General features: G+C 33.7%; 1 long non-coding RNA gene across 1 annotated transcript; it reads left to right on the top strand.

The window, feature by feature from the left end:
* The first annotated feature begins 189 nt into the window (after positions 1-189).
* Positions 190-9317, top strand: LOC131593432 (uncharacterized). The gene is made up of 3 exons (XR_009280973.1): positions 190-332; positions 435-8227; positions 8417-9317. It is a non-coding gene; the product is annotated as an uncharacterized LOC131593432 (long non-coding RNA).
* Positions 9318-14651: the final 5334 nt, after the last annotated feature.

Here is a 14651-nt window from a genome sequence, read left to right on the forward strand (position 1 = left end):
GGATAAAAAGTTTTTAAAAAAATACTTGTAAAGATTATAAAGTATTTTTATGTTACCTCTTTTCAAAATGTGTTTATGAGACATTTATTAAATTGCAAAAGGGCAATAAAATATGTTAAAATATATTATGCATTTTTTTTTTTTGGTAAAATATATTATGCATTTTAGTCCTACTAATATTTAAGTGTTTTTAGCATTGTGTTAGTATACATTGAATATATCATAGTTCATTTGTAAAATTAAAAGATAAAAAAAGATGACTAAAATTCTCAAATTTATTTATGCTATAATTTTGTTTTTGTCCATATTCATTCTCTCAGCGAAAGCTATCGGTAAATCATTTTTTCCTTAAATAAATTATTTTTTATCTTGTAATTCTAACATAACTTTTTATCAAATTTTATTAACATTATTTATCCTATTATTCACTACAGTTCCATGTCAAACTGTTGGAGATTGTTTAATGGTGTATACTAAAGGGAATAAGTTTAACGGGGATATGTTTGATAGCCTTCTCGTGTGTCAAAATAAAGTATGTTTTTTTGCTTGTGTTGTTAAAAGAAACAAATATAAAAATAAACTATGAATAATATATTTATATATGAATAATTTTTATGGAAAATAAGTTATGAGCTAATCCTTCTACAAGAAGTACATTAGATATAGAAGGAGAGTTACCAGTACTTATGGTTCCAGGGCCAATTATCTTGCCCTTCTGATCTCCTCCAAACTTGACTTCTCCAGCGGACTTAAGCACCAGGTCTTGGAACATAGACCTTTTTCCCGTTATGTGCCGCGAGCACCCAGAGTCCAGGTATCATGACATGTTGTGCTTTGCCTTCTTTGCATCCAAGGATATCTGCAACAGAAATTATCTTGTCTTTAGGTACCCACAATTTCTTGGGTCCTTTCTTGTTAGATTTCCTCAAGTTCTGATTGAACTTGGGTTTAGCATGATAAATAACAGGAGGAACAACATGATAATTATTAGGTTGATCTGCATGATATTTTCTAGGTTGTGTCACATGCTTCTTAGTGTGTGCTATGTGAAAGCTTTTGGCAAGTGATGTGAGCCTAATATCATGAGAGTGGCCATACTTGAACTGATCATACAATGGCTTGTATGTGATTTTCATATCATCAACAGGTTCAAGCTTGTATGAGGTTTAACCCTCATAGCCAATGCCAACTCTTTTGTTTCCAGAAACAACGTATATCATAGAAGCAAGATGACTTCTACCTATACTTCTAGATAAGAATTTCCTGAAACTCTAGTCATATTCTTTAAGAATATTGTTCAGGCTTGGAATAAAACTTTCTGAACCAGAAGATGACTCAGCATCTTTGGATAGTTTTGAAACTTTTTCTCTCAGTTCAGAATTTTCTAACTCAAGCTTCTTAGTTTCAGATTCAAAGAGCTTTCTCAGCTTCTTGTACTTGATACTAAGTTTAGCCTTGATTTCAAGAATTTCTACTAGACTGGAAGCTAGCTCATCTCTAGAGAGTTCAGAAAATACCTCTTCAGAATCTGATTCTGATTCTGATGTAGATTCTGACCCATCATCAATTGTGGCCATCAGCGCAATGTTTGCCTGCTCGCCTTCAGAGTTTGATTCTGATTCTGATGAATCTGAGTCATCCCAAGTTGCCATAAGCCCATTCTTCTTATGAAACTTTTTCTTGGGCTTCTCCTTCTGAAGCTTTGGACACTCACTCTTGAAGTGACCTGGCTCATTGCACTTGAAGCAAGTGATCTTCTTCTTGTAAGATCTTCTGCTTCCAGAGGATTCTCCTCTTTCAGGCTTCTTTGAACTTCCTTTGTTTGCTCTTCCAGAGTTGGTTTACCCTTCTGGAGATCATGGACAGTTCATCTTCCTCTTCTTCTGATTCTGATTCTTCAGAATCTTCTTGTTCAGCCTGAAATGCGTTAGTACATTTTTTATAATTTGATTTTAACGCAATAGACTTACCTTTCTTTTGAGGTTCATTAGCATCTAGCTCAATTTCATGAATCCTCAGGGCACTGATCAGTTCTTCAAGAGAGACTTCATTCAGATTCTTGGAAATTTTGAAAGCAGTCACCATAGGACCCCATCTTCTTGGCAAGCTTTTGATAATCTTCTTGACATGACCAGCCTTGGTGTATCCCCTGTCAAGAACTCTTAATCCAGCAGTCAGAGTTTGAAATCTTGAAAACATTGTTTCAATGTTTTCATCATCCTTTATCTTGAAGGCTTCATATTTCTGGATCAAGGCAAGAACTTTGGTCTCCTTGACTTGGGTGTTTACTTCATGAGTCATTTTCAATGATTCATATATACCATAGCAGTTTCCCTGTTAGATATCTTCTCATATTCATAGTGAGAGATAGCATTCAGCAAAACAGTCCTAGACTTTTGATGATTTCTGAATTGCTTCATTTGATCATCACTCATTTCTTGTCTTGTGAGCTTTACACCACTAGCTTTCACTGGATGTTTGTAACCATCCACCAGAAGATCCCATAAGTCACCATCTAATCCAAGAAAGTAACTTTCGAGTCTATCTTTGCAATATTCAAAGTTTTCACCATCAAATACTGGTGGTCTAGTGTAGCCATTATTTCCATTTCCATTATACTGCTCAGAAGAGCCAGATGTAGATGTAGGTGTAGGAGTAGCATCAGCCATCTTAGCTTTTTTCTCTTCCTGAATCTTTTCTAAACACGGTTAAGTGCTTGCACCTTAGAACCGGCGCTCTGATGCCAATTGAAGGATAGAAAAACACTTAGAAAGGGGAGTTGAATAAGTGTACTTTAAAAACTCTTAAGATAAAAACAATTTGCACAAAGATTTTTATCCTGGTTCGTTGTTAACGAAACTAATCTAGTCCACCCCCTTAGAGTTATTTACCTTACCTGAGGATTTAATCCACTAATCAACCTTGATTACAATGGTTTTCCACTTAGATACCTTCTAAGTCTTCTAGAGTATTCTGATTACAACTTGATCACTCTAGGAACACAATGCTTAGAGACCTTCTAAGACTTCTAGAGAATCCGATCACAACTTGATCTTCTCTAGTTCCTTTAAAAATTAATGTAAACAAATTATTACAAGAGTATTACAATGCTTATTAATAAGCTTTAATCACAACTGTGATATTTCTCTTAAAGTTCTAGCTTAAACTCACTAAGATATTACAAAAGTAATGTGAGGTTGAAGATGAAGTTTGATAGCTTTTGAATTCAGCAGAGTTTCTGTATTTTTCGCGAATGTGTTATTTTTAGCTTCTCATCAGAACTTCTATTTATAGGCGTTATGAGAAGATAACCTTTGGGAGCATTTAATGCGTTGCTGATCCGTACAACATTGCATTTAATGTTTCACTCTTTTGTCAACTACCTCGAGCCTTGCTTTTCATGCTTTTACTGACTTTTCCTTTAAAAGCTTATAACGTTCCTTTTAGCAGTCAGCATAGCCTGCCATCTTGTACTTGCTTCTTATCTGATCTTTGTAGATACAACGTTTGAATATCAGAGTCATTCAGCTTGGTGCAGAGCATCTTCTTGTCTTCTGACCTTGAAGTGCTTCTTAGCGTGATACCATAAGAACTTCAGTGCTTTTGCTTCTGATCTCAAGTTCTTCTGATGCTTCATATATCATGTTCTGATTCTGCTTAACCATCTTCTGATGTCTTGCGAGACCATGTTCTGATGTTGCATACTTGAACCTTCTAAATCAGTGATTCTTGCGCTGATTTGTGCACACTCTATATATATTTCCTGAAATGGAAAATGCATAGGATTAGAGTACCACATTGTCTTATACAAAATTCATATATAATGTTATCATCAAAACTAAGAATATTGATCAGAACAATTCTTGTTCTAACAGGTGAAAGGGCCGAACTCTTTGTTTATCGTGCTAGTACCAAAGAAGAAGAATCCAACAAAACTGGAAGATTTTAGACCAATTTATTTGATTGGATGCATATATAAGGTAATTGTTAAGATACTTGCAACACAGGCTTAGAAAGGTGATGGGCTCAATTATTTAAGACACATAAACATCATTCATTTCGAGGAGACAAATTACGGGTGGAATTTTAATCGCAAATGAGATAGTGGATGAGGCAAAGCGAAAGAAAAAAGAAGTGGTGTTGTTTAAGGTGGATTTTGAAAGGGCATGCAATATAGTGGAATGGAAATTTCTAGATGAAGTGATGACTATGGGATTCCATGAGAAATGGCGGAGATGGATTTCAGAATGTTTACAAACAGCTTCGGTTTCAGTCTTAGTGAACGGCAGTCCCACCAACGAATTCAAGGTAGGTAGAGGATTAAGGCAAGGGGATCCACTGTCCCCTTTCTTATTCTTACTAGTGGCAGAAGGTTTTAACAGTCTCATGAAAAGGGCAGTTGAACTGGAAAACTTTTCTGGATATAAATTTGAAAATGGAAAGGAGAGCTTCTCTCATCTCCAATACGCAGATGACACATCAACTTTTGGTGAAAATAAATGGGGAAACATAAGGAGCATAAAGGAAAATCTCATGTTATTTGAAATGATATTAGGCCTGAAAGTCAATTTCAAGAAAAGTTGTCTTATCGGAGTTAATATTTGCCGGTGTTGGCTTCTAGATGCAGCTAGAAAACAGAATTGTAAGGTTAGCTCTATTCCATTCAAATACCTTGGGATTCCTATAGGTGCCAACCCAAGATCATTGAAGACTTGGCAGCCAGTAATGGATGTTGTAAGATCTAGATTGTCAATGTGGAAACACAAACAATTGTCTTTTGGAGGTAGAGTGGTTTTGTTGAAATTTTTCTTGTCCGCAATACCCGTCTACTTCTTATCTGTTTTCAAAGCTCCTTCAAGTATCATTTCCAAACTTGAATCATTCTTTAAAAAAAATTGTGGGGGGGATGTGAGGATGAGAGGAAAATTAACTGGATCAAATGAGATAAAAATTTTAGACCTATAAAAGAGGGTGGGGTGGGAATAAAGAACCTAAGAGATTTTAACTCTTCATTACTAGGAAAATGAATATGGAAAATTAGAAAGTAAAGATATGGTATTTGGATTAAAGCACTAAAAGATCGTTATGGTGGTTTCGGGGGTATAGTTAGATCGAGTGACAAAAATAGTTCATTATGGTGGAGGGACATTTGCAATCTAGATATATGGGTAAGTGAAAACTCCTAGGAATATTTATTGAAGGAGATTTATAAGGCTCGACGAGCGGAAAACAGAACTGAGACTTCAAAAGAGTGGTCCAAGATTTGGGTCAAGTCGGTCCGTCAAAGGTTTTGTATTTAGTCTGGCGGCTATTTCACAACAGGCTTCCAACCAAGGATAACTTAGTTAGAAGAGTTTTCATAGTCCAGGATATTAACAGGTGCACGGAAGGGTGTGACACGGATGAAACGGGAACTTACCTTTTTCTTTGAGTGTTCTTTTTATGTAGGTTTATGGTATCGTGTTCTCAGAGGGCTTGGATTGGTAATGGTGCTGCAAAACGAAGGTTGGGAGCATTTTGATCAGTTTGGTATGCTCGCCAGCAACGAGAGAAATATAATTCTAATACTAAGAGAGGCATGGTTCGCATGCATATGGAGTATGTGGAAAAAAAGAAATTCATTAATTTTCAAGAACAAGAAAACAACAGTGGAACAAATGTTTGAAGGAGTCCAAAGAACATCATGGTTGTGGTTAAGAAACAAGCATATAGATCTTCGATGCAATGCGCAGCAGTGGCATCTGAATCCATTGGGAATTATTAGATAGGCACGGAAATAGTATTGATTCGGTGTTGAGGCTGAGCCACAATGGTTTTTGGAAGGCTGGAACAAAGGATTAGAGAAGTGAGATTCATCTGAGTTTGGCTATGGTATTTATGTGCCAATCATGTCTCCATTATTTTTGGTCTGTGTGTTGTGGAATTTAAAAATCATCAGTCTGTTATGGAATTTAGAAAATAGTAGTGTGCGTGGTGCTACTGATCTGGTGGCTTAGTCGCAATTCTGGAATTCAATCAAAGCATAGAATGTTGTATGCATTTCCATGTTTTGTTTGCTGCTGTTTCTAGTTTTGGTCATAATTTGTTTTGAAATAGCTTAATTTTCCTGTTATCTCCTTTGTAGCAGTGATGGTGGTGACTAAGAGTAAGTTTGTTTAAGGTTTTTTAGTTGGTGGGGTATCTGTAATTTTTTGTGTAAGAGACAAATTTTGTATCAATATTTTGAATAATCTAGTGCACTGCTTGTGCTTGGTTATTCCCTTTAATACATTTTGCTTTTTCTAAAAATTGGTGAGGTATAAAGTGAGTTTAACGGGACCCATTTTATAGTTTTTATGGGTTAGATGGATATTTAGAAAATTCAAATGAATTGCTTATATAATTGAAATGTGTGAAATAATATAAAAAATTTAGCAGGTCCATTTAAAGAACCAAAATGAGTTCTTTGGATGTGGATGCTCTTAGCGTCTAAACAAAAAAAATTATTTGCAATGTCCTCGTTAATATATTAATAATAAAGATCTAAAAATCAAGGGATGATATAGATAAAAACCTCTAAAAAATTAGCTAGTCAAAGCTACTATGAAATAAATCACCATGGGTAATCTTATATTAAGAAAATCCATTTAAATTGTATAATTCGCAGATCGTTTAATTTTGAGAATTTCTAACCTCACCTCATACATCTCTCATGCACCTGTGAATTGGCAAAAATACCCTCCAATTTTCATAGATGCATCTCCGGAAGCACTTTTTTGTTTAACGTTTTGTTCCGTAGATGCACATACAGAAGCTTAAAACATAGTAAACTTGGGATTTTTACAATTAATTAATTGAGAAAATCTCAAATTAATTTTCCAACTAATTGGGAAATCACAAATTAATTAGGAAAATTCCAAATTAATTAAGTTCATGGCATCTACGAAAGCGTTAAAACATAGTGAAACTTGTAATTTTCTCAATTATTTGGGAAAATCCCAAATTAATTTCCCAATTAATTGGAAAATCCCAAATTAATTGGGAAAATCCCAAATTAATTTCTCAATTAATTAGGAAAATACATAAGATAACAAAATATTCCAAAAGTACATACAGAACACTATTTTAAAACCCTTCTATAGATGTAGTTATGGAAGATTTCATGAACTTGGGAATTTTCCAATTAATTGGAAAAAATCCCAAGTTTTACTATGTTTTAACGTTTCTGTAGATGCATCTACGAAAATAAACAATTTTTTTTTTGCAAAAAAGTGCTTCCGGAGATGCATCTACGGAAACAGGGGCATAACTAAAATTTCGTGCGGTGTATGAGAGAATCATAGGGTGCATTGAGAAATTCTCTTAATTTTTATTTGACGAGGATTGGAACACAACCATCTTCGATGAGAGCAGATGAAGTAGATTTACAAGAAAGGAATACAAAAAAGATCAAAGAAGAAAACAATTCAAGGGTATGAAAACACTTAGAGGGGGTTGAATAAGGGGTTTTCTTTGTTTATAAAAATCACACGGTATTTTTATCTTGGTTCATTTGAACTCAAACTACTCGAGTCCACCCGTCAAGGTGATTTCACCTCTCTCAACGAGGACTTAATCCACTATAACCAAACTGATTACAAATGCACAACCAACTAGTATGACTAACAATACCATACACAAGCCAACAACTAGTTGTAACGCCCAGAAAAATTAATTGTATCTTAGGAAACACTCTTATACTTTTATAATACACTGATCACTAATACACTAGATCAGGAGAACTTTCACACACCCTTTCATTCACAATCTTATTTCAAAGTAAAAGAATAAAACTAAGGTAACATAAAATAAAATAAAAGAATTTTTCTTTACCCACCTCCCTATGGGGTCACCCCCAGCGAAATCCCCCAATTACCCCTGCTTCGGAGATGCATCTCTGAAGTTAATTTTTTTTTTTGAATTTTCATGCTTTTCGGAAATGACTCTCCGAAAACACCAAAAAAGTAGTGTTTTCGGAGATGCATTTCCGAAGTAAAAAAAAATTCAAAACCGTGAATATTTCGGAAGTTCATTTCCGAAAATATTCCTGCATATACAATTTTCCCTTCTTCACTATTTCATCATTTTTTCTCCAAAACTTCTCCAAACCCTCTCCAAAACTCAATCAATCTCCATCCATTTTTCTTCTCAAAATCAAGTTTCAAACCGTTGATCACGTTAAAGGGAGCATAAAAAGCTACAATTTGAGGTAAACATCTCCCAGTTCATCCCCTATTTCACTACATTGATTCAACAAATTTATGCTAAAACATGCGATGGTTCGGAAGTTTATTTCCGAAATATATTACCTAACAAATTTCAGAAATGAACTTCCGAAATATGCCTTGGCAGTTAAAAAAACAGTTTTGAGAAGATTGCTAATTTTCGCATATGTTAGGTATGGTGCATCCGGACAACATTGTGCAAGACGATGGCGCAGTAGTTCCAGAAGTTGTCAACGTTAAAAACGATTCGGTTATCGACGATTGAGCTATGATCAATGCGGTTGATATTCGGCAACAATTTACCAATGATCGGAGCTTCGGTAGTCGCGAGCATTTGATTGATTGGGTTGGGAACGAAGCTAGTAAAGTTGGATTTGGAATTGTAATTTTAAGGTCCGATAATGGAAATGAATTTTTTTTCGTAAACACTTTTTTTTTCCAATAAAAGTACGTTTTCGGAAATGAACTTCCGAAACAAGGGGTATTTTCGTAAATTCGCCAGAGATGGCCAAGAAGATTAGGAGGCGGGTTAAGAAATAGTTTTAAGGTAATAGTTTCAGAATAAACAATATTTAGAACACAAAGTCATAATTATAAAGGGAACAAATATATTAAAAATATAATTATTGGTTGGAAGAATAGAATAAATCCTAAATGACAAATATTCTACCATAAAGTATATTATTTATATCTTCCATATACCCATAAATAATTCTTCCTTGCAACTATGATTTTTGTGGCCACTGGTAAAACAGTATACACACTTTCTCAGTGCACCTATAAAAGACATTGAACATCCTAACCCTATTAGTCAGATAAGTCGGAAAAGGGCAATCTTCATCAGTTTCACATGGATTACCAGCTACTATAAAAAAATAAAAAATAAATTTTTTTAGTAATAACTATAAAATATAAAATAAAAATATTCAAAAGGGAGAAAATAATTTACCGCCAGCCTCCGTTGAATGACAAAATAAAGAAAGAACTAAAATTATAGCATAAACAAACTTAATTTTAGCCATATTTTTGTTATTTTATAAATAAATTGATTGAACTTTGATCAATTTATAACGTGTTCATGTATAATGCAATGTTTAAAACATTTAAATATTCGTAGTAGTACATTATATAATATATTTTATTGTCCCTTACCTTTCGCATACTTAATAAAATTAATGCCTCTTATGCATATTTAATAGAGGGGTTAATATACAAATAAATTTTTTTTTTTTTTAACTTTTCATCCTTTGGTAATAGAAGAGGGACATGTGTATATTTAGAAAATTGTTAGATTGTTATAAACTATGGTTTAAATTATCAATATGGATAAATGTACGGTTGATGAGGCAATATTTTTAGGTATAAGGATTTCTACAACCACATATGGTATTGAAAGTGTCTTATGATTAAAGCTTTTACAAGTTCTTAATTTGATTCCTCCAAAGATTAAGTATATTAATAAATAAAAATGTGGTTTGATTAATAGAAAATTTAAATTTTGATTTTTTTAATAAAATTAAAAATTGGAGGTGAAAGGCATCTTCTAGCTATGATTAACTAGGTTTTATACTGTGATAAAAAAAAACTAGTTTTTATACTATGTTAGCGTCTAAACAAAACAAAAATTATTTGCAATGTCCTCATTAATATATTAATAATATTAATAATAAAGATCTAAAAACTCAAGGGATGATATAGATAAAAACCTCTAAACAAAACAAATTGCTAGTCAAACCTACTATGAAATAAATCACCATGGTATCTTATTAGAGGTTAAAGGTAGTGCATTGACAATGAAAAAAAATTTACATTGTCATCTAATGTAAATAAATCGTTTTTCCATGTCATATAAATTTTTAAAAAATTACAGTATAATTTATCCTGATTCATGGTTGTGATTGATTAACAGTGTAAAACTTTTTTATACTGTCAGTACGTCACCCATTTTCTCATCTTATTAAGAAAAACCATTTAAATTGTATAATTGGCGAAGCATTTAATTTTGAGAATTTCTAACCTCACCTCATACATCTCTCATGCACCTGCGAATTGACAAAAATACCCTCTAACTTTCGTAGATGCATCTCCGGAAGCACTTTTTGTTTAACGTTTTGTTCAAGTAGATGCACATACAGAAGCTCAAAACATAGTAAACTTGAGATTTTTAAAATTAATTAATTGGGAAAATCCCAAATTAATTAGGAAAATCTCAAATTAATTAAGTTCATGATATCTACGAAAGCGTTAAAACATAGTGAAACTTGAGATTTTCTCAATTTATTGGAAAAATCCAAAATTAATTTCCCAATTAATTAGAAAATACCAAATTAATTAAGTTCTTGACATCTACGGAAACGTTAAAACATAGTGAAACTTGAGATTTTCCCAAGTAATTAGGAAAATCCCAAATTAATTTCTCAATTAATTAGAAAAATACATAAGATAACAGAATATTCTGTAGGTACATACGGAACCCTCTATTTAAAAACCCTTTCGTAGATGTAGTTATGGAAGATTTCATGAACTTGAGATTTTTCCAATTAATTAGGAATATCCCAAGTTTCACTATGTTTTAACGCTTCTATAGATGTATCAACGGAAAGAAATATTTTTTTTTTGCAAAAAGAAAGTGCTTCCGGAGATGCATCTACAAAATTAAAGGCATAATTGAAATTTCGCACGGTGTATGAGAGAATCATGGGATGCATTGAGAAATTCTCTTTATTTATTTTGGCGAGGATTAGAACACAATCATCTCCGATGAGAGCAGATTAAGTAGATTTGCAAGAAAGGAGTACAAAAAAGATCAAAGAAGGAAACAATGAACGACATACAATACAATATCATGCTAGGAATGAACCAATTAGATTCTACATGAAGATGGTTACAAGAAGGAATTCAGAGGGTTGGGAGGGTATGGAAGTAGCTGATGATGCAAATATAAGGAAGTTTAAGGTATGATTGTGGAAGAAGAAAGAGTGGGAGGGTATGAGTATCTTGCATTTCTTTAATTTGAAGGAGGAAAACATATCTATCGCCCGTGAAGAAGAGGAGTGATTGTCAAACTTTTAGGGAGAAAGATTGGTAATAAGGCACTTGAATGCAGACTTAAGCAGATGTGCGTCAGGAAAGGAATCATTATCATCATTGATTTGAGTAATTATTACTACTTAGTAGTTTTTCTCATGAGGATGATAAAAGTGCTACAATTGCAGATGGACCATGGTTCCTCTACGATCACTATCGCACAGTAAAGGAGAAATTTCTAACCAGCAAGTGACACCCTCAAAGAGGTAACTATGTGGATAAAAATTGCAGGATTGCCGATAGAATATTATGATGCCAAAGTGTTGACCTTTATTGGAAATAGAGTTGGTCGTACTGTGAAGGTAGATAAAAATGCCATGCAGCATGAGCGCGGGGAATATTCAAGGTTATCTGTAGAAGTTAATTTATCCAAACCATGCTCTCCATGTTTAACATAAAAGGAAGAAAATATAAAATTGAATATGAAGGATTGCACTTGCTTTGTCTGACTTGTGGAAGGTATGGTCACTACAAGGAAGGTTGTCATGTCAAGATTAATGATATTATATATTTAAATTCGGCGCCTTAGAGTTTATTGAGTTTACTAGACGAGGATTCTAGAGGTGTTCCCACCGCTATAATGGTGTATGTGTAGTTTTCTGATTTCTTGTGTCCTTTTCCTCCTTGTTAGCAATAAAAAACCATTTGAATTTCCATTTTTTCCCAAGTCCGAAGGTTTTAGAGCACATATATAAATAATTTTTAGTTATAATTTTTTACGGGCTTGCCAAAACATTATTCATATAGTTATCCTGATATATTTGAAAGTCTAGAACAAAAATAAAATCAAGCTCATTCATATGGAAGAAAAGGTAAAATTACACCAGAGGTCCTTTAAGTCAATTTTTTGTAATAGGATGGTCCTTTAAATTATTTTTGTAACAACTTGATCCTTTAGAGTGATTTCTACGTCTTTTTTCTCACATTATTAACATTTAGAAATGAGTGAATATTGTATTTCTAAACGTTGAGGGAGGTTTATGAGAACAAGAAGTTCTGAAGATTCTGAAGGAAGTTTATAAGAACAAGAAGTTCTGAAGACAAACAAGATAATCCTCAAGTTCTGATACAGAAAACGCTTCAAGCACCAAAGCTTCAATCAATACTCTTATAATCAGAAGATGCTCTTTACGTTACAATCATTAATACAGGATCAAAAATTAACGAATGGAACATCATTACTACAGACAGAGTCTCTATGTTTGGAAAGAACATTCAATTCTCATTTTATCAACCTTCCAAAACAAGTCATTATGTCTCTCAGCGACTCTTCAAGCCCACTTTATATAAAGAAGACAATGATGAAGAAGTATATACACTCACGCACATGAATACAAATAGAGCTCTCATAAAATATTCATTCTTATATCTTATTATTGTGCTATAATTTCGTGTATACATCAAAGTTGTGATACTTCTTACTAGAAGCAATTTTGTAAACACTAAAGAATTATTTTGTAATTGTTGTTCCTTGAGCAGACCGGGATGTGGTTTGATCTCGAGAAGATGTTGACAGTTGTCTTTGTTACATTGTAATAAAACTTTTGATTTAGTAGATTAAGACCTCGTAAGAGAGAGAGGCAAAATCACCTTGACAGGGTGGACTGGAGTAGTTTGAGTTCAAACGAGTCAGGATGCTGTTTACGGTGATTTCCGGTAAACAACCGCTAGTCCTCCAAACTATAATAAATATGATTTGGTTACTCGCAGGATCGACTAGATTGATCCTAGGACACATAGTCAATTAGATTGTTATCAATATTCTTTAGAACCATGTTCATGATTCGTTGTCTTCGACAAATGTTATTCGATTGAAAACATACACTTTTAGTGATGACTTGATTATATGTGATTATGACTTTAAAATGTAAACAACGCAGATAACGTAACATGCAATTCTGTTAAAAAGAATCTTAAAACATAAAACTGTTAAAGATCTTGAAAGTAAATAACATGAAAGTAAATAACATGAAAGTAAATAACATGAAAGTAAATAACATGAAAGTAAAGATACAGTAATGTAAATGACAAGAAGTAAGTAGAATGCAAGAATTTAAAGATATTCGAAAACGAAAAGCAATAAAAGATAATACTCATGTATTAAGATGGTGGTGTCATACGTACATTTTCTCAGCGAACTCGTTCTCGTTAACGCTTGATACTTGAGTAAATATGTGAGTGATTTGTACAAAATGAACACACGGAATTCTATCATAAAAACTCCTATTTATACTAGTTTCGACCATAACGGCCCTATGCTAATCCGCTGCCACGTTTCTCATAAGAACTTCCAGCGATGACATCTGTGAATAAGCAGTTACGCAACTATCTTCGAATTTCAAATCTTCCCGCCTGAGTCCATCTTCGACGCGTGGCAGTATGTTAATAACACTTACTAACAAACACGCTAAATAATAATACTTAAGCAAATTCATAAATTTTGTCTAAGTCTTCGAGGATATGTCCTTCCAATAGCTTTCAGTAGCCATCATCTTCATAAAAAACTTAGACATTTTTTACTATCGAAACATGGCCATCAGTAGCCATTTTATATTTCTCAGAGATGGTCATCAGTAACCACCTTGCCTTCGATCATACACTCCTTCGAAGCACATATATTTGTTCAACGAAATCTTCAGCTAACAAATTGCCCCCAATAAATGCCTGTTTCGAAGATCAACAGAAATAGGCATTTTTTGCCATCATAAGATTTCGTCTTTTATTAAATTTTTGATAGTTCCAAGACTACTGACTAAACGTCATAATCATTGATAATCTCTGTTTCCGAAACGTCTTGTCATTCTCAAAATGTCTTCTCATAACTTACATTCCCACGTCCTTGACCTTACTTCCTGATTATTACTCCTATATACTAGGAGTAAAGCTGAATCTTTCGACCGCCATTGGATTAAATCATCATTCGCCACGTGTCCTTTGGGTTTTACCCAAAAGATTTAAAAAGGATTCCCGTTAAAACCTTTAAATACTTTGGACTTGCACTCTTTTTATAACTTCTCATTCCTATTTCTCCGTCTTCTTCATCAAACAAAGGAACCAACATCTTCAAACTTTTCAAATCTGCATTTCTCAAAACTCGTCCGATGGCTTCATCTTCCAATGTTCTTCAACCTGCTCTAAAGCTCCAATCCACCACACGGTCTGGTGAACACGAACACATTCCAAACCCTAACGTTGAAGAAGTTCGCGCTATCTACGCTTCCCAGGTAATCATACCCTTTGAACTTTCTGGAAAATCTTTTGCTTTTATGGGTCCATTGCCGGGTGAAGATAACCAAACCCTAAGTAAGTTCTTCCCTGCTT

The sequence above is a fragment of the Vicia villosa genome, linkage group LG3 (genome assembly GCF_029867415.1).
Source record: "Vicia villosa cultivar HV-30 ecotype Madison, WI linkage group LG3, Vvil1.0, whole genome shotgun sequence".
NCBI classification, from domain to species: Eukaryota; Viridiplantae; Streptophyta; class Magnoliopsida; order Fabales; family Fabaceae; genus Vicia; species Vicia villosa.